This window comes from Pseudophryne corroboree, chromosome 2, assembly GCF_028390025.1.
Source record: "Pseudophryne corroboree isolate aPseCor3 chromosome 2, aPseCor3.hap2, whole genome shotgun sequence".
Taxonomy (NCBI): Eukaryota; Metazoa; Chordata; class Amphibia; order Anura; family Myobatrachidae; genus Pseudophryne; species Pseudophryne corroboree.
This window is the reverse complement of record NC_086445.1, coordinates 339465578-339488716: the sequence shown is the minus strand read 5'-3', so window position 1 is coordinate 339488716 and position 23139 is coordinate 339465578. Positions and strand designations below refer to the sequence as shown.

The following is a 23139-nucleotide window of genomic DNA, read 5'->3' as shown; positions in this document are numbered from 1 at the left end:
ACAGCAATGAGGGTGTTCACCAAAGTGATGGCAGAGATTATGATGTTGCTCCGCAGACAGGGAGTGAACAGAGTTCCGTACTTGGACGATCTTCTGATAAAGTCAACGTCCAGGGAACGGCTGTTGGAGAACATTGCCCTCTCAAGTAGACTACTCCTGGATCATGGGTGGATTCTTAACCTGCCAAAATCTCACCTAGAACCAACACAGAGGCTTCAGTTCCTGGAAATGATACTGGACACAGGGTCTCAGAAAGTATTCCTTCCCTTGGAAAAGGCAATGGTAATCCAGTCGATGGTTCGTGCCGTCTTGAAGCCAACCCGAATCTCAGTGCATCTCTGCTTACGCCTTCTGGGGAAAATGGTGGCTTCTTACAAAGCAATTCAGTACGGAAGGTTTCATGCGAGGCCCTTCCAGCTGAATCTGTTGGACAAATGTTCCGGATCACATCTTCACATGCACCAGAGGATTCGTCTGACACCAAAAGCCAGAATCTTTCTCCTGTGGTGGCTGCAGACTTCTCACCTAGTCGAGGGTCAGAGGTTCAGGATTCAGATTTGGATTCTGCTAACCACAGACGCAAGCCTCAGAGGTTGTGGAGCAGTCACCCAGGGGGCGCAGTTTCAGGGAAGTGTTAGGATCTCCTGCTCTGTGCTGCCACGTCGCCATGGCAACCGGGAGGCAAGTGTTAGCGAAGTAACCTGAGCGCAGCTTATACTCCGGTCCGGGTTTTTACTGTGTAGTGGTTACAGGCTCTGTGCACGGCAGGGAATCCGGCGCTGGTTTTGTGCTCACAGTCTGTGAGGTCTGAGTGGGGCGTGGACAGCACCTGCTATATAAACCATCCTCTCAGGCTAGGCAAATGCTGCTGAATCTTTGTTTGTTAGTCAGTTCCAGAGAGTTAGCTAGAACTGTGTGACTTTGTATTTACTTGTTGCTTACTGCGAATAGGCCTTGGGATTCGGTACTTCATTCTGCCAATCCGGACCTAGCAGTAAGACTGGAGTCAGTTGTTTGACCTGCTGGGGTTCTTTTGCTATTCTGTGAACCCAGCAGGTTTGCGGCTGTTCTCTCAGACCTGCCTGCTTAATCCTCCCTCACTGTGCAGGGCGTCCAGGTGTCAGTTTAGTGGCAGTAAGCTGAACCTGTGCCCTGCAAGTGGGGGTTAGGATTGTGGCTACTCTCCTTGTGTCTATATTTCTATCTCTGACCAAGGAGTTTATTCCCACACCCGTTGGTAACCCTTTGGGGTTTTTTCTGTTGCTCTTAGCAACATCATTTCAGGTGCTCCACATGTTAAATCACTGCACATCGCTTCATTGTCCGCTCTATTCCATCTGAGCATTCCTGAAACTAGGGAGACACCCAATTCCTGAGCCTTTGGGCTTCTCCGTTCACTTTTTGTTTATTAGTTATTCCATCACCTCCTGTGTATGTTATGTTATACTGTCTGTGAGTTCGTTTGCTTCGCTTCCCTCTCTGTTCATACACCGGTATACTCCTGTTAGCACTGGTGTGCATAACATATTCAGCAGCCTTACTCCTGTTGAAATTTTGTGGGAATATGGAGCATACCCCTCAAAATACTTTGCAACAGGTGGTCGATCAGGTGCAGGTCCTGACTCGACAATTTAATGAGATGTCCATTAAAATGAACACCCCGCAGGCCGCTAGCGGAGCTCCCGCAGCAGCAGCGGCAAGTTCAGGGGTTAAGGAGCCGAAAGTAAATCTCCCGGATCGTTTTTCTGGAGATCGCTCGCAGTTCTTTTGTTTCAAGGAGAGCTGTAAGCTATATTTCAGGCTTAGGCCCCAGTCTTCTGGGTCGGAGATTCAGCGGGTGGGCATGGTGATTTCCTTGCTACAAGGAGACCCACAGGTCTGGGCATATGGGTTACAGCCTGACTGTCCGTCGCTTAAAAGTGTTGATGCTTTTTTTATGGCACTGGGCATTTTGTATGATGACCCTGACAAGATGGCTTCAGCCGAGGTTCAGATTACGGTGTCACGATCCGGGTATCTGGACGCCATTTCTTACCCATCAGATGCCTCCTAAGGCTGGCTCAGCGCTCCAGGACCGGATCCCATCTGTTATCCTAATGTTCACATTCCTGCATCCTCTCCTGTCTCTCTGAGACGCTGTCACAGTAACGCCTTATTACATCTGGCATGGCGTCTCCCGCGGCCTCCGCCGCCGTCCCTGAGCTTCTGCATGCAGAGTGTCAGAGTGGCGATTACGTCAGCCGCGGCCTCCGCTGTGTCCGCGTGGTTGGATGTGCACTTGTCAGCCTGGCGTCTCCTGTCTCCAGTGGCCGGCGCCGCCATTACTGTTTTCATTACCACATGGATTTCAAACCAAACTTCCCTCCAAGTGTCTGCATGGGCGCAGCCATCTTGGATTCTGTCAGCTGATCATTTCCTCCAATCTGTTGTCAGTATTGTTAATCTGCATAATTGCCTAGCCAATCCCTTCCGTGCTGCAGGTATAAATACACTGTGCCTGAGCAAGGAAGGCGTCAGTGCTTTGGTTGTCAAACCTAGTTCCTGTTTGTCTCTCTCCTGTGATTGTCTTCCAGGTTCCAGCTCCTGTCTCAAGACTTCCACCATAGAGACCCGCACCAGCATTCCACCTGCGGTGTAGCCTGACTCTCCAATCCATTGTGGATTCATCTGTTTCCAGCTACAACATTACCTGCTTCCAGCTCAGCTTCCAGCAGTGTACAGCTTCCCTTAAAGGGCCGGTGTCCTTTCTACACTTTACCACTCTCCACCGGTATTATTATTTCTCCGCTCTCAAGTTCTACATTTCAGTTCATATTTCATCGCTCCCAAGTTCATTTATTATTTAACTGGTTCCAGCCAGTATCCACTCCGTGCTAACAACAGTCTGGTTCCAGCCAGTATCCACAGCAGCTGTTTTACCTTCAGCAACCCAGCTTTTCCTGGAACACCAGCTGGCACAATCCTGGGTTATCTCCATTGCTACAGTCGGGCCTGGTAAGGACTTTCCATCTAGAAGATCATAAGAACTATCTCACACTACCAGTGCCCTGTGGCTCCTGCCATCCTGTAGTACCCAGGAACTGTATTTATTATTTGCTGACTTTTACGTTTTCTTTTACTGCTGCTGTGTTGCGGAGTTGTCATAATAAACATCATTGACTTTTATCCAAGTTGTCGTGGTCACGCCTTCGGGCAGTTATTATTCATGTTACTTACATGTCCAGGGGTCTGATACAACCTCCCAGGTTCCGGTACATCTCAGCCCCTACAACTGAGGCTGCCTCCCGTCAGCTCAGGCCCTCAGTTGTGACAGTAAGCACTGACCTAATGAATCCAGCCGGAGACCAGGATCAAGCGGCCAGGCCGATGCAAGAACTGGCAGCCCGACTAGAACATCAGGAGGCTGCACAGGGCCACATCATCCGCTGTCTCCAGGATCTCTCTACTCGGCTGGATGGGATTCAGACAACTCTCCGTGGATCAGGCGCATCTGGTGCGTCAACCACAGTGACTCCAGCTATAACCCCACCCACCTTACCCATTTCTGCTCCACGTCTTCATCTTCCAACGCCAGCAAAATTTGACGGATCTCCAAGATTCTGCAGGGGATTTCTCAACCAGTGTGAGATTCAGTTTGAGCTACAACCTGGCAATTTTCCCTGTGACCGTACAAAAATTGCCTACATCATCTCTCTTCTCAGTGGCTCCGCCCTTGACTGGGCATCACCGTTATGGGAGAGGTCCGACACCCTGCTATCTTCTTACACTGCATTCGTGTCAACATTCAGGCGCATCTTCGACGAGCCAGGCCGGGTAACCTCAGCTTCATCCGAGATTCTCCGTTTACGCCAGGGGTCACGTACTGTAGGACAATATCTGATACAGTTCCAGATCCTGGCATCCGAACTGGCATGGAACGACGAGGCCCTGTATGCTGCATTCTGGCATGGCTTATCTGAGCTTATTAAAGATGAGTTAGCTACCAGAGACTTACCTTCTAAGTTAGATAATCTCACTCTGCACGAAAGTTGATTTACGTTTCAGAGAGAGAGCAACTGAGCGTGGAAGATCATCTGCTCCAAAATCTTCTGCTCCTCCTCCTCGTCAACTGTCACCATCTAAAGATGAGCCCATGCAAATTGGCCGTTCCCGTTTAACGCCTGCTGAGCGCCGAAGACGTCTCTCTGAGTCTCTTTGTCTTTACTGTGCAGCTCCGTCTCACACCATCAATGCCTGTCCCGAACGTCCGGGAAAACTCCAAACCCTAGCTCGCCCAGGAGAGGGCCGGCTAGGAGTAATGATCTCCTCTCCATCTCCTCATGATTGTAATCTCCCAGTCTCGCTTCAAGTTGCTCAACGTTATCGGAACGTCATTGCTCTCCTTGATTCCGGAGCAGCTGGGAACTTTATTACTGAAGCCTATGTTAAACGGTGGTCCCTACCCACCGAGAGACTTCCTTCCTCCTTTTCCTTAACTGCCGTGGATGGCAGTAAAATTTTTGATACTGTTATTGCTCTAAGGACTCTACCAGTTCGTCTGAGAGTGGGAGTTCTTCATTCCGAACTTATTTCACTTTTAGTGATTCCAAGAGCCACACATCCTGTGGTCCTGGGCCTTCCATGGCTCCGTCTTCACAATCCTACAATTGATTGGACGACTACGCAAATCCTGGCATGGGGTTCCTCCTGTGCAGAGACATGTTTGTTTAAAGTATTGCCTGTCTGTTCTTCCTCCCCCAGGTCGTCTGATGTTCCACCTCCTCCATATCAAGATTTCACGGATGTGTTCAGTAAAGCTTCTGCTGATATCCTTCCTCCTCATAGAGAATGGGACTGCCCGATTGATCTCGTTCCAGGGAAGGTTCCACCTCGAGGCCGAACTTATCCGTTGTCTCTGCCTGAGACGCATTCTATGGAGGAATACATTAAAGAGAACCTAGCAAAGGGGTTCATTCGACCTTCTTCTTCCCCAGCCGGCGCAGGCTTCTTTTTTGTAAAAAAGAAAGATGGTGGTCTGCGGCCGTGCATCGACTACAGAGGTTTGAACGACATTACCATTAAGAACCGTTATCCTTTACCCCTGATTACTGAGCTCTTTGACAGAGTTAGCGGAGCTACCATCTTTACAAAGCTGGACTTGCGAGGTGCATACAATCTCATCCGGATCCGTGAGGGTGACGAGTGGAAGACCGCCTTTAACACCCGTGACGGACATTATGAGTACCTCGTCATGCCCTTCGGATTGAGCAATGCTCCAGCTGTCTTCCAGCATTTTGTCAATGAGATTTTCAGAGACATTCTATACCGTCATGTCGTGGTCTATCTAGACGATATCCTCATTTTTGCCAACGATTTAGAGGAACATCGTTTTTGGGTTAAAGAGGTTCTGTCCCGTCTCCGTGTCAATCATCTCTATTGCAAATTAGAAAAATGCGTCTTTGAAGTCAAGTCCATTCCGTTTCTAGGGTACATTGTGTCCGGTTCCGGACTAGAGATGGATCCTGAGAAACTACAAGCAATTCAGAATTGGCCGGTACCCTTAACCCTCAAAGGGGTCCAGAGGTTCTTAGGGTTCGCCAATTATTACCGAAAGTTTATACGAGACTTTTCCACCATTGTGGCGCCTATTACTGCTTTCACCAAGAAGGGTGCTAACCCGTCCAAGTGGTCTGAAGAAGCCATGCAAGCTTTTAATCTTTTAAAACAGAGGTTCATCTCTGCGCCTGTCCTGAAACAGCCTGACATCGACTCTCCTTTCATCCTAGAGGTGGATGCCTCCTCCGTTGGAGTAGGAGCGGTGTTATCTCAGAGGGCTAAAGATGGCCATTTACATCCTTGCAGTTTCTTCTCCCGGAAGTTCTCCCCAGCTGAGCGCAACTATGCCATTGGCGACCAGGAGTTGCTAGCCATCAAGCTCGCTCTAGAAGAGTGGAGGTATCTGTTGGAGGGAGCTTCTCATTTAATCACCATACTTACAGACCACAAGAACCTTTTATACCTGAAGGGCGCACAATGTCTCAACCCTCGTCAGGCCAGATGGGCACTTTTCTTTTCCAGGTTCGACTTTAAACTCCAGTTCTGTCCGGGCTCTCAGAATCGCAAGGCCGATGCCCTTTCCCGCTCATGGGAGCAAGAAAATGAGTCAGAGTCTTCAGACAAGCATCCTATTATAAATCCGTTGGCATTCTCCACGGTAGGGATGGACTCTACGCCCCCATCAGGGAAAAGTTTTGTGAAGCCGATGCTAAGGAAGAAGCTCATGCATTGGGCCCATGCTTCCCGTTTTGCCGGACATACAGGTATCCAAAAAACCCTGGAGTTTATCTCTAGGTCCTATTGGTGGCCAACTCTGAAAAAGGACGTCTTGGAGTTTATTGCATCTTGCCCAAAGTGTGCCCAACATAAAGTATCCCGCCAGTCGCCTGCGGGGCAACTGGTTCCACTATCCGTTCCCCGTCGACCATGGACCCACTTGTCGATGGATTTCATTACAGACTTACCCATGTGCAACAAGTTCAATACCATCTGGGTGGTAGTTGACCGGTTCACCAAGATGGCACACTTCATTCCTCTCACCGGTCTTCCGTCAGCTTCCAAGTTGGCTCAAGTATTCATACAAGAGATCTTCCGACTCCACGGTCTTCCTGAAGAAATTATCTCAGATCGAGGAGTTCAATTCACAGCCAAATTCTGGCGAAGTTTATGTCAAGTCCTCCAAGTCAAGCTAAAGTTTTCCACGGCTTACCATCCTCAGACCAATGGTCAAACCGAGAGGGTGAATCAGGACTTGGAGGCCTTCCTCCGCATCTATGTGTCCTCCTCTCAAGATGACTGGGTTCAATTACTTCCCTGGGCCGAGTTCTGTCATAACAACCAGTATCATTCTTCATCTGCTTCAACACCATTCTTCACTAACTTTGGATTCCACCCTAAAGTTCCTGAGTTCCAACCGCTTCCAGCAACTTCTGTTCCCGCAGTGGATATCACCTTGCATCAGTTTGCCAATATCTGGAAGAGCGTACGATCAGCTCTGCTCAAGGCATCGTTCAGGTACAAGAAGTTTGCGGATAAGAAGCGTCGAGCAGTTCCTGCTCTCAAGGTGGGTGATCGGGTATGGTTATCCACGAAGAATTTGAGGTTAAGAGTTCCCAGTATGAAGTTTGCACCTCGCTATATCGGTCCTTTCAAGATTGAACAAGTCATCAATCCTGTTGCTTACAGACTCCAGTTGCCTCCCTTCTTAAAAATACCCAGGACATTCCATGTTTCCCTGTTGAAACCGCTGATCTTGAATCGGTTTCATTCCTCACTTCCTCCAACTCCGAAAGTCCAAACTCAACGAGGCGTTGAGTATGAAGTGGCCAAGATCCTGGACTCACGTCACCGTTACGGTCAACTACAATATCTTATTGACTGGAAGGGTTATGGTCCTGAGGAACGTTCATGGACCAATGCTTCTGATGTCCATGCCCCTGCCTTGGTCCGGAGATTCCATTCCAAGTTTCCTCAAAAGCCAAAGAAGTGTCCTGGGGCCACTCCTAAAGGGGGGGGTGCTGTCACGATCCGGGTATCTGGACGCCATTTCTTACCCATCAGATGCCTCCTAAGGCTGGCTCAGCGCTCCAGGACCGGATCCCATCTGTTATCCTAATGTTCACATTCCTGCATCCTCTCCTGTCTCTCTGAGACGCTGTCACAGTAACGCCTTTTCTCTGACGTCCTAAGTGGATGCTGGGGACTCCGTAAGGACCATGGGGAATAGCGGCTCCGCAGGAGACAGGGCACAAAAGTAAAAGCTTTAGGATCAGGTGGTGTGCACTGGCTCCTCCCCCTATGACCCTCCTCCAAGCCTCAGTTAGATCTTTGTGCCCGGCCGAGAAGGGTGCAATCTAGGTGGCTCTCCTAAAGAGCTGCTTAGAGTAAAAGTTTTGTTAGGTTTTTTATTTTCAGTGAGTCCTGCTGGCAACAGGCTCACTGCAACGAGGGACTTAGGGGAGAAGAAGTGAACTCACCTGCGTGCAGGATGGATTGGCTTCTTAGGCTACTGGACACTAGCTCCAGAGGGACGATCACAGGTACAGCCTGGATGGGTCACCGGAGCCGCGCCGCCGACCCCCTTGCAGATGCTGAAGAGAGAAGAGGTCCAGAAATCGGCGGCTGAAGACTTCTCAGTCTTCATGAGGTAGCGCACAGCACTGCAGCTGTGCGCCATTGCTCTCAGCACACTTCACACCAATGGTCACTGAGGGTGCAGGGCGCTTGGGGGGGCGCCCTGGGCAGCAATGAAAGTACCTATGCTGGCTAAATATACATCACATATAGCCTCTGGGGCTATATGGATGTATTTAACCCCTGCCAGGTTGTCAGAAAAACGGGAGAAGAAGCCCGCCGAAAAGGGGGCGGGGCCTATTCTCCTCAGCACACAGCGCCATTTTCCCTCACAGAACTGCTGGTGGGAAGGCTCCCAGGCTCTCCCCTGCACTGCACTACAGAAACAGGGTTAAAACAGAGAGGGGGGGCATTTTTGTGGCGATATTATTACATATTAAGATGCTATAAGGGAAAACACTTATATAAGGTTGTCCCTGTAAAATTATAGCGTTTTGGTGTGTGCTGGCAAACTCTCCCTCTGTCTCCCCAAAGGGCTAGTGGGGTCCTGTCCTCTATCAGAGCATTCCCTGTGTGTGTGCTGTGTGTCGGTACGTGTGTGTCGACATGTATGAGGACGATGTTGGTGAGGAGGCGGAGCAATTGCCTGTAATGGTGATGTCACTCTCTAGGGAGTCGACACCGGAATGGATGGCTTATTTAGGGAATTACGTGATAATGTCAACAAGCTGCAAGGTCGGTTGACGACATGAGACGTCCGGCAAACCAATTAGTACCTGTCCAGGCGTCTCAAACACCGTCAGGGGCTTTAAAACGCCCATTACCTCAGTCGGTCGACACAGACACGGACACTGACTCCAGTGTCGACGGTGAAGAAACAAACGTATTTTCCATTAGGGCCACACGTTACATGTTAAGGGCAATGAAGGAGGTGTTACATATTTCTGATACTACAAGTACCACAAAAAAGGGTATTATGTGGGGTGTGAAAAAACTGCCTGTAGTTTTTCCTGAATCAGATAAATTAAATGAAGTGTGTGATGATGCGTGGGTTTCCCCCGATAGAAAATTAAAGGCGCTCACACGCTTATCAAAACAAGTGGCGTTACCGTCTCCAGATACGGCCGCCCTCAAGGAGCCAGCTAATAGGAGGCTGGAAAATATCCTAAAAAGTATATACACACATACTGGTGTTATACTGCGACCAGCGATCGCCTCAGCCTGGATGTGCAGCGCTGGGGTGGCTTGGTCGGATTCCCTGACTGAAAATATTGATACCCTTGACAGGGACAGTATTTTATTGACTATAGAGCATTTAAAGGATGCATTTCTATATATGCGAGATGCACAGAGGGATATTTGCACTCTGGCATCAAGAGTAAGTGCGATGTCCATGTCTGCCAGAAGATGTTTATGGACACGACAGTGGTCAGGTGATGCAGATTCCAAACGGCACATGGAAGTATTGCCGTATAAAGGGGAGGAGTTATTTGGGGTCGGTCCATCGGACCTGGTGGCCACGGCAACAGCTGGAAAATCCACCTTTTTACCCCAAGTCACATCTCAGCAGAAAAAGACACCGTCTTTTCAGCCTCAGTCCTTTCGTCCCCATAAGGGCAAGCGGGCAAAAGGCCAGTCATATCTGCCCAGTGGTAGAGGAACGGAAGAAGACTGCAGCAGGCAGCCCCTTCCCAGGAACAGAAGCCCTCCACCGCTTCTGCCAAGTCCTCAGCATGACGCTGGGGCCGTACAAGCGGACTCAGGTGCGGTGGGGGGGGTCGTCTCAAGAGTTTCAGCGCGCAGTGGGCTCACTCGCAAGTGGACCCCTGGATCCTACAAGTAGTATCCCAGGGGTACAGATTGGAAATTCGAGACGTCTCCCCCTCGCAGGTTCCTGAAATCTGCTTTACCAACGTCTCCCTCCGACAGGGAGGCAGTATTGGAAACAATTCACAAGCTGTATTCCCAGCAGGTGATAATCAAAGTACCCCTCCTACAACAAGGAAAGGGGTATTATTCCACACTATTTGTGGTACTGAAGCCAGACGGCTCGGTGAGATCTATTCTAAATCTGAAATCTTTGAACACTTACATACAAAGGTTCAAATCAAGATGGAGTCACTCAGAGCAGTGATAGCGAACCAGGAAGAAGGGGACTATATGGTGTCCCTGGACATCAAGGATGCTTACCTCCATGTCCCAAATTGCCCTTCTCACCAAGGGTACCTCAGGTTCGTGGTACAGAACTGTCACTATCAGTTTCAGACGCTGCCGTTGGATTGTCCACGGCACCCCGGGTCTTTACCAAGGTAATGGCCGAAATGATGATTCTTCTTCAAAGAAAAGGCGTCTTAATTATCCCTTACTTGGACGATCTCCTGATAAGGGCAAGGTCCAGAGAACAGTTGGAGGTCGGAGTAGCACTATCTCAAGTAGTTCTACGACAGCACGGATGGATTCTAAATATTCCAAAATCGCAGCTGATTCCGACGACACGTCTGCTGTTACTAGGGATGATTCTGGACACAGTCCAGAAAAAGGTGTTTCTCCCGGAGGAGAAAGCCTGGGAGTTATCCGAGCTAGTTAGGAACCTCCTAGAACCAGGCCAAGTGTCAGTGCATCAATGCACAAGAGTCCTGGGAAAAATGGTGGCTTCTTACGAAGCGATTCCATTCGGCAGATTTCACGAAATAATTTTTCAGTGGGATCTGCTGGACGAATGGTCCGGATCGCATCTTCAGATGCATCAGCGGATAATCCTGTCTCCAAGGACAAGGGTGTCTCTTCTGTGGTGGCTGCAGAGTGCTCATCTACTAGAGGGCAGCAGATTCGGCATTCAGGACTGGGTCCTGGTGACCACGGATGCCAGCCTGAGAGGCTGGGGAGCAGTCACACAGGGAAGAAATTTCCAAGGAGTGTGGTCAAGTCTGGAGACTTCTCTCCACATAAATATACTGGAGCTAAGGGCAATTTACAATGCTCTGAGCCTAGGAAGACCTCTGCTTCAAAGTCAACCGGTGCTGATCCAGTCGGACAACATCACGGCAGTCGCCCACGTAAACAGACAGGGCGGCACAAGAAGCAGGAGGGCAATGGCAGCAAGGATTCTTCGCTGGGCGAAAAATCATGTGATAACACTGTTAGCGGTGTTCATTCCGGGAGTGGACAACTGGGAAGCAGACTTCCTCAGCAGGCACGACCTCCACCCGGGAGAGTGGAGACTTCATCTGGAAGTCTTCCACATGATTGTGAACCGTTGGGAAAGACCAAAGGTGGACATGATGGCGTCCCGTCTGAACAAAAAACTGGACAGGTATTGCGCCAGGTCAAGAGACCCTCAGGCAATAGCTGGGACGCTCTGGTAACACCGTGGGTGTACCAGTCGGTGTATGTGTTCCCTCCTCTGCCTCTCATACCCAAGGTACTGAGAATTATAAGAAGGAGAGGAGTAAGAACTATACTCGTGGCTCCGGATTGGCCAAGAAGGACTTGGTACCCGGAACTTCAAGAGATACTAAGAAGGGACTTGCTTCAGCAAGGATCATGTCTGTTCCAAGACTTACCGCGGCTGCGTTTGACGGCATGGCGGTTGAACGCCGGATCCTAAGGGAAAAAGGCATTCCGGAAGAGGTCATCCCTACCCTGGTCAGAGCCAGGAAGGAGGTGACCGCACAACATTATCACCGCATTTGGCGAAAATATGTTGCATGGTGTGAGGCCAGGAAGGCCCCCACGGAGGAATTTCAACTCGGTCGATTCCTACATTTCCTGCAAACAGGAGTGTCTATATGCCTCAAATTGGGGTCCATTAAGGTTCAAATTTCGGCCCTGTCGATTTTCTTCCAGAAAGAATTGGCTTCAGTTCCTGAAGTCCAGAAGTTTGTCAAGGGAGTACTGCATATACAACCCCCTTTTGTGCCTCCAGTGGCACTGTGGGATCTCAACGTAGTTCTGGGATTCCTCAAATCACATTGGTTTAAACCGCTCAAATCTGTGGATTTGAAATATCTCACATGGAAAGTGACCATGCTGTTGGCCCTGGCCTCGGCCAGGCGAGTGTCAGAATTGGCGGCTTTGTCTCACAAAAGCCCATATCTGATTGTCCATTCGGACAGGGCAGAGCTGCGGACTCGTCCCCAGTTTCTCCCTAAGGTGGTGTCAGCGTTTCACCTGAACCAGCTTATTGTGGTACCTGCGGATACTAGGGACTTGGAGGACTCCAAGTTGCTAGATGTTGTCAGGGCCCTGAAAATATATGTTTCCAGGACGGCTGGAGTCAGGAAAACTGACTTGCTGTTATCCTGTATGCACCCAACAAACGGGGTGCTCTTGCTTCTAAGCAGACGATTGCTAGTTGGATGTGTAGTACAATTCAGCTTGCACATTCTGTGGCAGGCCTGCCACAGCCAAAATATGTAAATGCCCATTCCACAAGGAAGGTGGGCTCATCTTGGGCGGCTGCCCGAGGGGTCTCGGCTTTACAACTTTGCCGAGCTGCTACTTGGTCAGGGGCAAACACGTTTGCAAAATTCTACAAATTTGATACCCTGGCTGAGGAGGACCTGGAGTTCTCTCATTCGGTGCTGCAGAGTCATCCGCACTCTCCCGCCCGTTTGGGAGCTTTGGTATAATCCCCATGGTCCTTACGGAGTCCCCAGCATCCACTTAGGACGTCAGAGAAAATAAGAATTTACTTACCGATAATTCTATTTCTCGTAGTCCGTAGTGGATGCTGGGCGCCCATCCCAAGTGCGGATTGTCTGCAATACTCGTACATAGTTATTGTTACAAAAATCGGGTTATTATTGTTGTGAGCCATCTTTTCAGAGGCTCCGCTGTTATCATGCTGTTAACTGGGTTCAGATCACAGGTTGTACAGTGTGATTGGTGTGGCTGGTATGAGTCTTACCCGGGATTCAAAATCCTTCCTTATTGTGTACGCTCGTCCGGGCACAGTATCCTAACTGAGGCTTGGAGGAGGGTCATAGGGGGAGGAGCCAGTGCACACCACCTGATCCTAAAGCTTTTACTTTTGTGCCCTGTCTCCTGCGGAGCCGCTATTCCCCATGGTCCTTACGGAGTCCCCAGCATCCACTACGGACTACGAGAAATAGAATTATCGGTAAGTAAATTCTTATTATTACATCTGGCATGGCGTCTCCCGCGGCCTCCGCCGCCGTCCCTGAGCTTCTGCATGCAGAGTGTCAGAGTGGCGATTACGTCAGCCGCGGCCTCCGCTGTGTCCGCGTGGTTGGATGTGCACTTGTCAGCCTGGCGTCTCCTGTCTCCAGTGGCCGGCGCCGCCATTACTGTTTTCATTACCACATGGATTACAAACCAAACTTCCCTCCAAGTGTCTGCATGGGCGCAGCCATCTTGGATTCTGTCAGCTGATCATTTCCTCCAATCTGTTGTCAGTATTGTTAATCTGCATAATTGCCTAGCCAATCCCTTCCGTGCTGCAGGTATAAATACACTGTGCCTGAGCAAGGAAGGCGTCAGTGCTTTGGTTGTCAAACCTAGTTCCTGTTTGTCTCTCTCCTGTGATTGTCTTCCAGGTTCCAGCTCCTGTCTCAAGACTTCCACCATAGAGACCCGCACCAGCATTCCACCTGCGGTGTAGCCTGACTCTCCAATCCATTGTGGATTCATCTGTTTCCAGCTACAACATTACCTGCTTCCAGCTCAGCTTCCAGCAGTGTACAGCTTCCCTTAAAGGGCCGGTGTCCTTTCTACACTTTACCACTCTCCACCGGTATTATTATTTCTCCGCTCTCAAGTTCTACATTTCAGTTCATATTTCATCGCTCCCAAGTTCATTTATTATTTAACTGGTTCCAGCCAGTATCCACTCCGTGCTAACAACAGTCTGGTTCCAGCCAGTATCCACAGCAGCTGTTTTACCTTCAGCAACCCAGCTTTTCCTGGAACACCAGCTGGCACAATCCTGGGTTATCTCCATTGCTACAGTCGGGCCTGGTAAGGACTTTCCATCTAGAAGATCATAAGAACTATCTCACACTACCAGTGCCCTGTGGCTCCTGCCATCCTGTAGTACCCAGGAACTGTATTTATTATTTGCTGACTTTTACGTTTTCTTTTACTGCTGCTGTGTTGCGGAGTTGTCATAATAAACATCATTGACTTTTATCCAAGTTGTCGTGGTCACGCCTTCGGGCAGTTATTATTCATGTTACTTACATGTCCAGGGGTCTGATACAACCTCCCAGGTTCCGGTACATCTCAGCCCCTACAACTGAGGCTGCCTCCCGTCAGCTCAGGCCCTCAGTTGTGACATACGGTTCTTAAGCAAGGGCGACGGCCAGATGAGGTTTATAGTACGGAGTTTCGGAGGTTGGCTCATGATACCCAGTGGAATGACCCAGCCCTGAGAAACCAGTACCGAAAGGGCCTTTCTGACCAGATAAAGGACCAACTGGTACAATATCCCTCGCCTGATAGCTTAGATCAGCTCATGCAGTTATCCATCCGGGTGGATAGACGGCTGAGAGAGCGTAGCCTTGAAAGGGAGACCGCAGTTTCCTTTTTTCCCAAGGGAACCTCAGACTCTGAGGAATATTCCGAGGAGCCTATGCAGATTGGGGCTACCCGCCTCTCCTCGCGTGAGAAGACGCGGAGGAGACAGCAGGGTTTGTGTTTGTACTGTGGGAATAAAGGTCATGTTGTAGTATCATGCCCAGAAAAACCGGAAAACTTCAGGGCCTGAGGGTGATGGGAAATATCCTGTCAGGCCAGAAGTCAGAATTTCCTAAAAAGACTTTTCTCATTCCGGTGACTTTGGAGATCCTCGGTCAAACTGTCAAGACTGAGGCCTTTGTTGACAGTGGGGCCGATGGGGTTTTCATGGACCGTCAATTCGCCCTGGAACACTCTGTTCCCTCAGTACCTTTGGCATCAGAGATTGAGATCTGTGGGTTAAACGGGGAACCATTGTCCCAGGGTAAAATTACCTCCTGCACCAGCCAAATTCCTTTGTTTATTGGAGCCACACACTCTGAAAAATTGTCTTTTTATGTGACTGTCTGTTCTTTTGCCCCATTGGTTTTGGGGTTACCCTGGTTAAGGGCCCATAACCCTCAATTTGACTGGGTCTCTGGGGAGATTCTTAGTTGGGGTAGTGATTGTTTCAGGAGTTGCTTGAGCCTTCCAGTCAGGCTCTCGCAGCTAAGTTTGCCAGGATTGCCAGGATGTTATGCAGATTTTGCGGATGTGTTCTCCAAAAAAGTTGCGGAGGTACTACCTCCCCATCGCCCCTATGACTGTGCCATTGATTTGTTGCTGGATGCTAAGCTTCTCAAGAGCAGGTTGTACTCCCTGTCACGTCCTGAGACTCAGGCTATGGCAGAGTACATTCAGGAGAACTTGGCTAAGGGATTTATCAGACCCTCACAGTCCCCAGTTGGGTCGGGGTTCTTTTCCGTGGGTAAAAAGGACGGTTCGTTGCGACCCTGCATCGACTTCAGGGAATTGAACCGTATCACGATTAAAAACTCGTACCCACTGCCTCTCATTTCGGTTTTGTTTGACCAGCTTCGTACTGCCACCATTTTTTCTAAGATTGACCTACGCGGTGCTTACAATCTAATCCGAATAAGAGAGGGGGATGAATGGAAGACTGCCTTTAATACCCACTCAGGGCATTATGAATATTTGGTGATGCCTTTTGGGCTCTGTAATGCCCCGGCAGTCTTCCAGGAATTCATGAACGATGTGCTCAGGGAATATTTGGATAGATTCTTAGTTGTTTATCTAGATGACATCCTAATCTTCTCTCATTCCCTGGAGGAACATCAGAAGCATGTACGCTTAGTCCTCCAGAAACTCAGAGACCACCAGCTTGGGGCGAAGCTGGAGAAGTGCGAGTTTGAAGTCCAGCAAATAGCATTTCTAGGGTATATTATCTCCTCAGAAGGTTTCCAAATGGAGGGTTCTAAGGTACAGGCAGTCCTGGATTGGGTGCAGCCCACTAGTTTGAAGGCGCTTCAGCGTTTTCTGGGCTTTGCAAATTTTTATAGACGGTTTATCGCTGGATTTTCGTCTATAGTGGCCCCCTTGGTGGCACTCACTAAGAAAGGGGCGGATGTTGCTCACTGGTCTTGTGAGGCCAAAGCGGCCTTTGCCCGTCTCAAAAGGGCATTTGTCTCGGCCAAGGTGCTGCGATACCCAGATCCAGAGCGTCCTTTTGTGGTAGAAGTGGATGCCTCTGAGATAGGTATTGGGGCAGTGCTCTCTCAGATGGGGGTGTCTGATAATCAACTTCATCCCTGTGCTTACTTTTCTCGTAAATTTTCGTCTGCCGAGATGAATTATGATGTGGGTAACCGGGAATTGTTGGCTATAAAGGATGCACTCGGGGAGTGGAGACACTGGCTTGAGGGGGCTAAGTTTGTGGTCTCAATTCTCACCGACCATAAGAATCTGGCATATTTAGAGTCAGCGAAGCGGCTCAATGCCAGGCAGGCACGATGGGCTTTGTTTTTTGCTCGCTTTAATTTTTTGATAACATATCGCCCTGGGTCAAAAAACATCAAGGCTGATGCGCTCTCGCGGAGTTTTGCTCCAGTTCAAGAGACCACCGAGGAGCCATTGCCCATTGTGTCCCCATCATGTATTAAAGTGGGCATTACCCAGGACCTCTTGTCATTAGTCCTTAGAGCACAGGAGCAGGCTCCTCCAGACCTTCCGGTAGGTCTCTTGTTTGTGCCTCCTAGGTTAAGACAGCGAGTGTTCCTGGAATTCCATGCCAAGAGGTCGGCAGGGCATCCGGGTATTGCCAGAACTCGGGAGTTGCTGTCTAGGGCGGTGTGGTGGCCCTCGGTGGCTAGGGATGTGGATCAGTGGGTTCGGGCATGTGACGTTTGTGCCCGAAATAAAACTCCTAGAGGGGTTCCTGTCGGCCCATTACATCCACTCTCTATTCCGTCTAAGCCATGGACCCACATTTCCATGGATTTTGTGGTGGACTTGCCCAAATCCTCGGGGATGACAGCCATTTGGGTTGTCGTTGACAGGTTTTCGAAGATGGCGCATTTCGTTCCACTGGTTGGGTTGCCATCGGCCAGACGCCTGTCTGAGTTATTTATGCAGCATGTTGTGCGCCTCCATGGGTTGCCACTTGATGTGGTCTCTGACCGTGGATCCCAGTTTGTGGCCAAATTCTGGAGGGCATTTTGTTCTGATCTCCAGATTTCTGTGAGCTTGTCGTCAGGCTACCATCCACAGTCTAATGGGCAGACTGAGAGGGTTAACCAGTCCTTGGAGCAGTTCCTCAGGTGTTATGTCTCCAAGTGTCATACTGACTGGGTTGCTCATCTGTCCATGGCGGAGTTTGCCTATAACAACGCGGCTCACTCTGCTACAGGGATCTCTCCCTTCCTTTGTGTGTATGGGCATCATCCTAAGGCCAATTCTTTTGACCCCCTGGATTCCACGCCTGGTGGTTCCTCTGTTGTTTCGGTCCTATGGGGTATTTGGAGGAAAGTGAAGAAAGCCCTTGTGTCTGTGTCATTAGTGACCAAAAGGGTTTTTGATAAGCGGAGAAGACCCTGCAGCTTCAAATTAGGAGACTTCGTCTGGTTGTCCACCAAGAATTTGAAGTTGAGACAGCCATCTCATAAGTTTGGCCCCCGGTTCATCGGCCCTTATAAGATCACCAGGGTTATCAATCCGGTGGCATTTCAGTTAGATCTGCCCCGTTCATTGGGTATCAATAAAACATTTCATTGTTCCCTTTTAAAACTGACGGTTAGTAATCCTTCTTCCAGTGGAAGACCTTCTCCTCTTCTGATACGGGGTCAGAGGGAGTTTGTGGTTGAAAGGGTTCTTGACTCCAAGATGGTTCGGGGTCGGCTGTCATTTTTGGTGCACTGGAAGGGGTATGGCCCGGAGGAGCGGTCGTGGGTGCGCAGTTGTGATCTTCATGCCCCCAGACTGATACGCTCTTTCTTCTTGCAGTTCCCCGATAAACCCGGTGGTAGGGGTTCTTTGACCCCTCGTCAGAGGGGGGTACTGTTAGGATCTCCTGCTCTGTGCTGCCACGTCGCCATGGCAACCGGGAGGAAAGTGTTAGCGAAGTAACCTGAGCACAGCTTATACTCCGGTCCGGGTTTTTACTGTGTAGTGGTTACAGGCTCTGTGCACGGCAGGGAATCCGGTGCTGGTTTTGTGCTCACAGTCTGTGAGGTCTGAGTGGGGCGTGGACAGCACCTGCTATATAAACCATCCTCTCAGGCTAGGCAAATGCTGCTGAATCTTTGTTTGTTAGTCAGTTCCAGAGAGTTAGCTAGTACTGTGTGACTTTGTATTTACTTGTTGCTTACTGCGAATAGGCCTTGGGATTCGTTACTTCATTCTGCCAATCCGGACCTAGCAGTAAGACTGGAGTCAGTTGTTTGACCTGCTGGGGTTCTTTTGCTATTCTGTGAACCCAGCAGGTTTGCGGCTGTACTCTCAGACCTGCCTGCTTAATCCTCCCTCACTGTGCAGGGCGTCCAGGTGTCAGTTTAGTGGCAGTAAGCTGAACCTGTGCCCTGCAAGTGGGGGTTAGGATTGTGGATACTCTCCTTGTGTCTATATTTCTATCTCTGACCAAGGAGTTTATTCCCACACCCGTTGGTAACCCTTTGGGGTTTTTTCTGTTGCTCTTAGCAACATCATTTCAGGTGCTCCACATGTTAAATCACTACACATCGCTTCATTGTCCGCTCTATTCCATCTGAGCATTCCTGATACTAGGGAGACACCCAATTCCTGAGCCTTTGGGCTTCTCCGTTCACTTTGTGTTTATTAGTTATTCCATCACCTCCTGTGTATGTTATGTTATACTGTCTGTGAGTTCGTTTGCTTCGCTTCCCTCTCTGTTCATACACCGGTATACTCCTGTTAGCACTGCTGTGCGTAACAGGAAGATGGTCAAGTCAGGAAGTCATCATTCCAATAAACATCCTGAAACTCAGGGCTATCTACAACGCCCTTCTGCAGGCCTCTTCCCTTCTTCAGAATCAGGCCATTCAGGTCCAGTCGGACAATATGATGGCGGTGACGTACATAAACCGACAGGGCGGAATGAAAAGCAGAGCCGCAATGTCAGAGGTGTCAAGGATTCTCCTCTGGGCACAAAAACACACCGTGGCATTGTTGGCAATCTTCATTCCGGGAGTAGACAACTGGGAAGCAGACTTCCTCAGCAGACATGATCTGCACCCGGGGGAATGGGGCCTCCACTGGGAGTTGTTCCGTTGGTTAACACGTCGATGGGGGTATCAACAAATCGACATGATGGCCTCTCGACTCAACAAGATGCTCAAGCAGTATTGTTCCAGGTCGAGGGACCCACAGGCAGTAGTGGTAGAAACCCTGACAACTCCGCGGGTTTACCAGCTGGTGTACTTGTTTCCTCCCATTCCTCTGATCCCAAGAATTCTCAAAAGAATAAAAAAGGGAAAAGGTTCAAGCCATCCTCATTGCTCTGGACTGGCCACGAAGGGCCTGTTATGTGGATCTTCTCGAAATGCTGATCGAAGATCCGTGGCCTCTGCCTCTTCAAGAGGATCTTCTGCAGCATGGCCCATTCGTCTATCAAGACATACCACAGCTACGTTTAACGGTTTGGAAGTTGAATGGTTGATTCTAGCCAGGAGAGGGATTCCTGACAAGGTCATCCCGACTATGATCCAAGCCAGAAAGGGGGTAACTTCTAAACATTATCATCGTATTTGAAAGAAATAGGTCTCTTGGTGTGAGAGCAGACAATATTCTGCGGTGGAATTTCATCTGGGATGTTTCCTGCTTTTTCTGCAGTTGGGAGTTGACGTGGGCCTACGCCTAGACACCATTAATGTTCAGATTTCGGCCTTGTCTATTTTCTTTCAGAAACAATTGGCTTCGCTCCCTGAGGTCCAGACTTTCTTAAAAGGTGTTCTGCACTTACAGCCTCCCTTTGTGCCTCCTACAGCACCATGGGATCTCAATTTGGTACTGCATTTCCTTCAATCGGACTGTGTTGAACCATTGCAGGGGGTAGACGTAAAGTACCCTATGTGGAAGACCGTCACACTGTTGGCCTTGGCTTCAGCAAGACGTGTGTCGTAGCTGGGGGCGTTGACTCACAATAGCCCCTACTTAATTTTTCATGAGGACAGAGCTGAACTCAGGACTCATCAGCCATTTCTTCCTAAGGTGGTGTCCGTGTTTAACATCAACCAACCTATTGTGGTTGCGGCTGTTACTGACGCCTCTGCTACTTCAAAGTCTTTGGATGTCGTAAAGGCTTTGAAGGTCTATTTGAAGAGAAAATCTCGTTACAGAAAATCGGACTCGCTGTTCATTCTTTATGATCCCAATAAATTTGGGTGTCCTGCTTAGAAGCAGTCCATTGCACGCTAGATCAGGCTCACTATCCAGCATGCTTATTCCACGGCAGGTTTGCAGATTCCAAAATCTGTTCCAGCCCACGCTACTAGGACGGTGGGTTCTCATTGGGTGGCTGCCCGGGGTGTCTTGGCTTTACAGCTCTGCCAAGCAGCTATTTTGTTGGGTTCGAACACGTTTGCTAAGTTTTACAAGTTAGATACTTTGTCCTCTGAGGAACTTCAGTTTGGTCAATCAGTTCTGCAGGAACCTCATTACTTTCCCTCCCGATTTGGGAGCTTTGGTACATCCCCATGGTAATAAATGGATTTCCAGTATCCCCTAAGACATAAGAGAAAATAGGATTTTAATTACCTACCGGTAAATCCTTTTCTCGTAGTCCGTAGGGGATACTGGGTGCCCACCCGGTACTTAATTCTTCCTGCTGTGTTACTTGGATCAGTAATGTTGTTTGGTTCAGCTGTTGCTGTCCCTGTTTGCAAGTTTGGTTAGCATGGCTTTCCTCTTGTTCTGGTTGTGCTGGTTCAAATTCTCACCACTTTCCTTTTCTATATCCTTCTCTCAAAGTATGTCCTCTCCTCGGGCACAGTTTCCTAGACTGAGTCTGGTAGGAGGGGCATAGAGGGAGGAGCCAGCACACACAATCAAACCTCTATAGTGCCCATGGCTCCTAGTGGACCCGTCTATAACCTATAGTACTAAATGGATTCCCAGTGTCCCCTTGTTTCATGCGTGAGCCAGTGAGCTGTGTATGAGGAGCCGGTGTATCCTAGCAACTACGGCATGGACATCGCCCATAACCCACATGACTGACTAGCATCACTACCTGGCAAGGGCTTTTTAAGCCCACTAGATAACGCCTATTGGCATCCGGAAGTGATCAAGCCCTAGTGCGGGCGAAACCGGTCTTCCGCTTTCCACTGCCGCCGCACCTCTGTTTCTGACTCACAGCACGTGCCCTCCCCGGACAGATTTGGCCATAAATACCAATGTGTTTGGGGACTGGTCACGTGATTTCTGTGCAGTAATCTCATAGGAGCTCCTCTTTTCCCTGCTACACACAGTATACACTTGCACGGACTCTATTACAATGTTTATTCATGGTAAGGATCCCTCTGCATATATATGTGTGTATTTTGGGCCTAATTCAGACCTGATCACTAACTAGGGGTTTTTTGCACTGCTGCAAACAGATAGTTGCCGCCCATAGGGGAGTGTATTTTCGCTTTGCAAGTGTGCGAACGCATGTGTAGCAGAGCTGTACAAACATAGTAACATAGTAACATAGTATCTAAGGTTGAAAAAAGACAATTGTCCATCGAGTTCAACCTATTTGTGGTCTCCTATGCACGATTATTTTGTATAAACTTTTGACTGAAGTTGATGACTGCCGTAACGGTAGTCCCACGCTACTAACGGTTTTACCCCTCTTTTTTATAATAACCATAGTGCGTGACTATGCCCCGTAGCCCTGGATATCCTTATCCATTAGGACTTTATCTAACCCATTCTTAAAGGTGTTGACTGAGTCGGCCATTACAACTCCCTCAGGCAGGGAATTCCAAACACATATCGTCCTTACCGTAAAAAAGCCTTTACGCCGTATTGTGCGGAATCTCTTCTCCTCTAACCTGAGTGAGTGTCCACGAGTTCTCTGTGTTGATCTAACCAAAAACAGGTCCTGCGCAAGATCTGTATATTGTCCCCTTATATATTTGTAAATGTTGATCATGTCCCCTCTTAATCTCCTCTTTCCCAAACAGATCTTGTGCAGTCTCTGAATAGCCCAGGACTTACTCAGCCGCTGCAATCACTTCAGCCTGTCCGGGACCGAAATTGACGTCAGGAACCCTCTCTGCAAACGCATGGACAAGACTGCCTCCTGCCTTTTTCCAACCACTTCCAGAAAATGGTCAGTTACCACCCACAATCGGCTTCTTCCTGTCAATTTCCTTGCGATCGCCCGTGCAAATGGATTCTTCGCACAAACCCATCGCTGAGCAGCGATCCGCTTTGTACTTGTGCAATGTGCCTGCGCATTGCGGTGCATTGCATGTGCACATCTGACCTTATCGCAGCTCTGCAAAAAATGCTAGCGAGCGATCAGGACTGAATGACCACCTTATATATACCTTGATGAATCTCTAATATCAGGGGCAACTGCATTCTCTAATTTATATACAGCATGGTGTAACCATATTTGAAAAACCTTTTCTTCAATACTTTTAGTCACATATGTTAAAAAATTACTTTGTACATATTCGGTACAACATATCTGCATCCTAAACTGAAGACGCCCAATACCATCCTATCTTGGAAGCTAAACAGTGTCGGGCTTGGGCAGTACTTGGATGGGAGACCACCTGGGAATACCAAGTTTAGTAGAACAGATATCTAGTCCAAGACTCCATGCCTAACACTGACAGCAGAATCACTGTTCATTTCTACCTTCTATTCTAAATATTGGGGGTCATTCCGAGTTGATCGCTCGCTAGCAGTTTTTAGCAGCCATGCAAACGCATTGCCGCTGCCCACTGGGGAGTGTATTTTAGCTTTGCAGAAGTGCGAACGCTTGTGCAGCAGAGCGCCTGTAAAATCTTTTTGTGCAAAACAAGACCAGCCCTGTAGTTACTCTTCTTA

At 49.1% G+C, this 23139-nt stretch overlaps 1 pseudogene; it reads left to right on the top strand.

Annotated features, from left to right (window-relative positions):
* The first annotated feature begins 22772 nt into the window (after window positions 1-22772).
* On the top strand, window positions 22773-22887 carry LOC135052306 (5S ribosomal RNA; annotated as a pseudogene).
* Window positions 22888-23139: the final 252 nt, after the last annotated feature.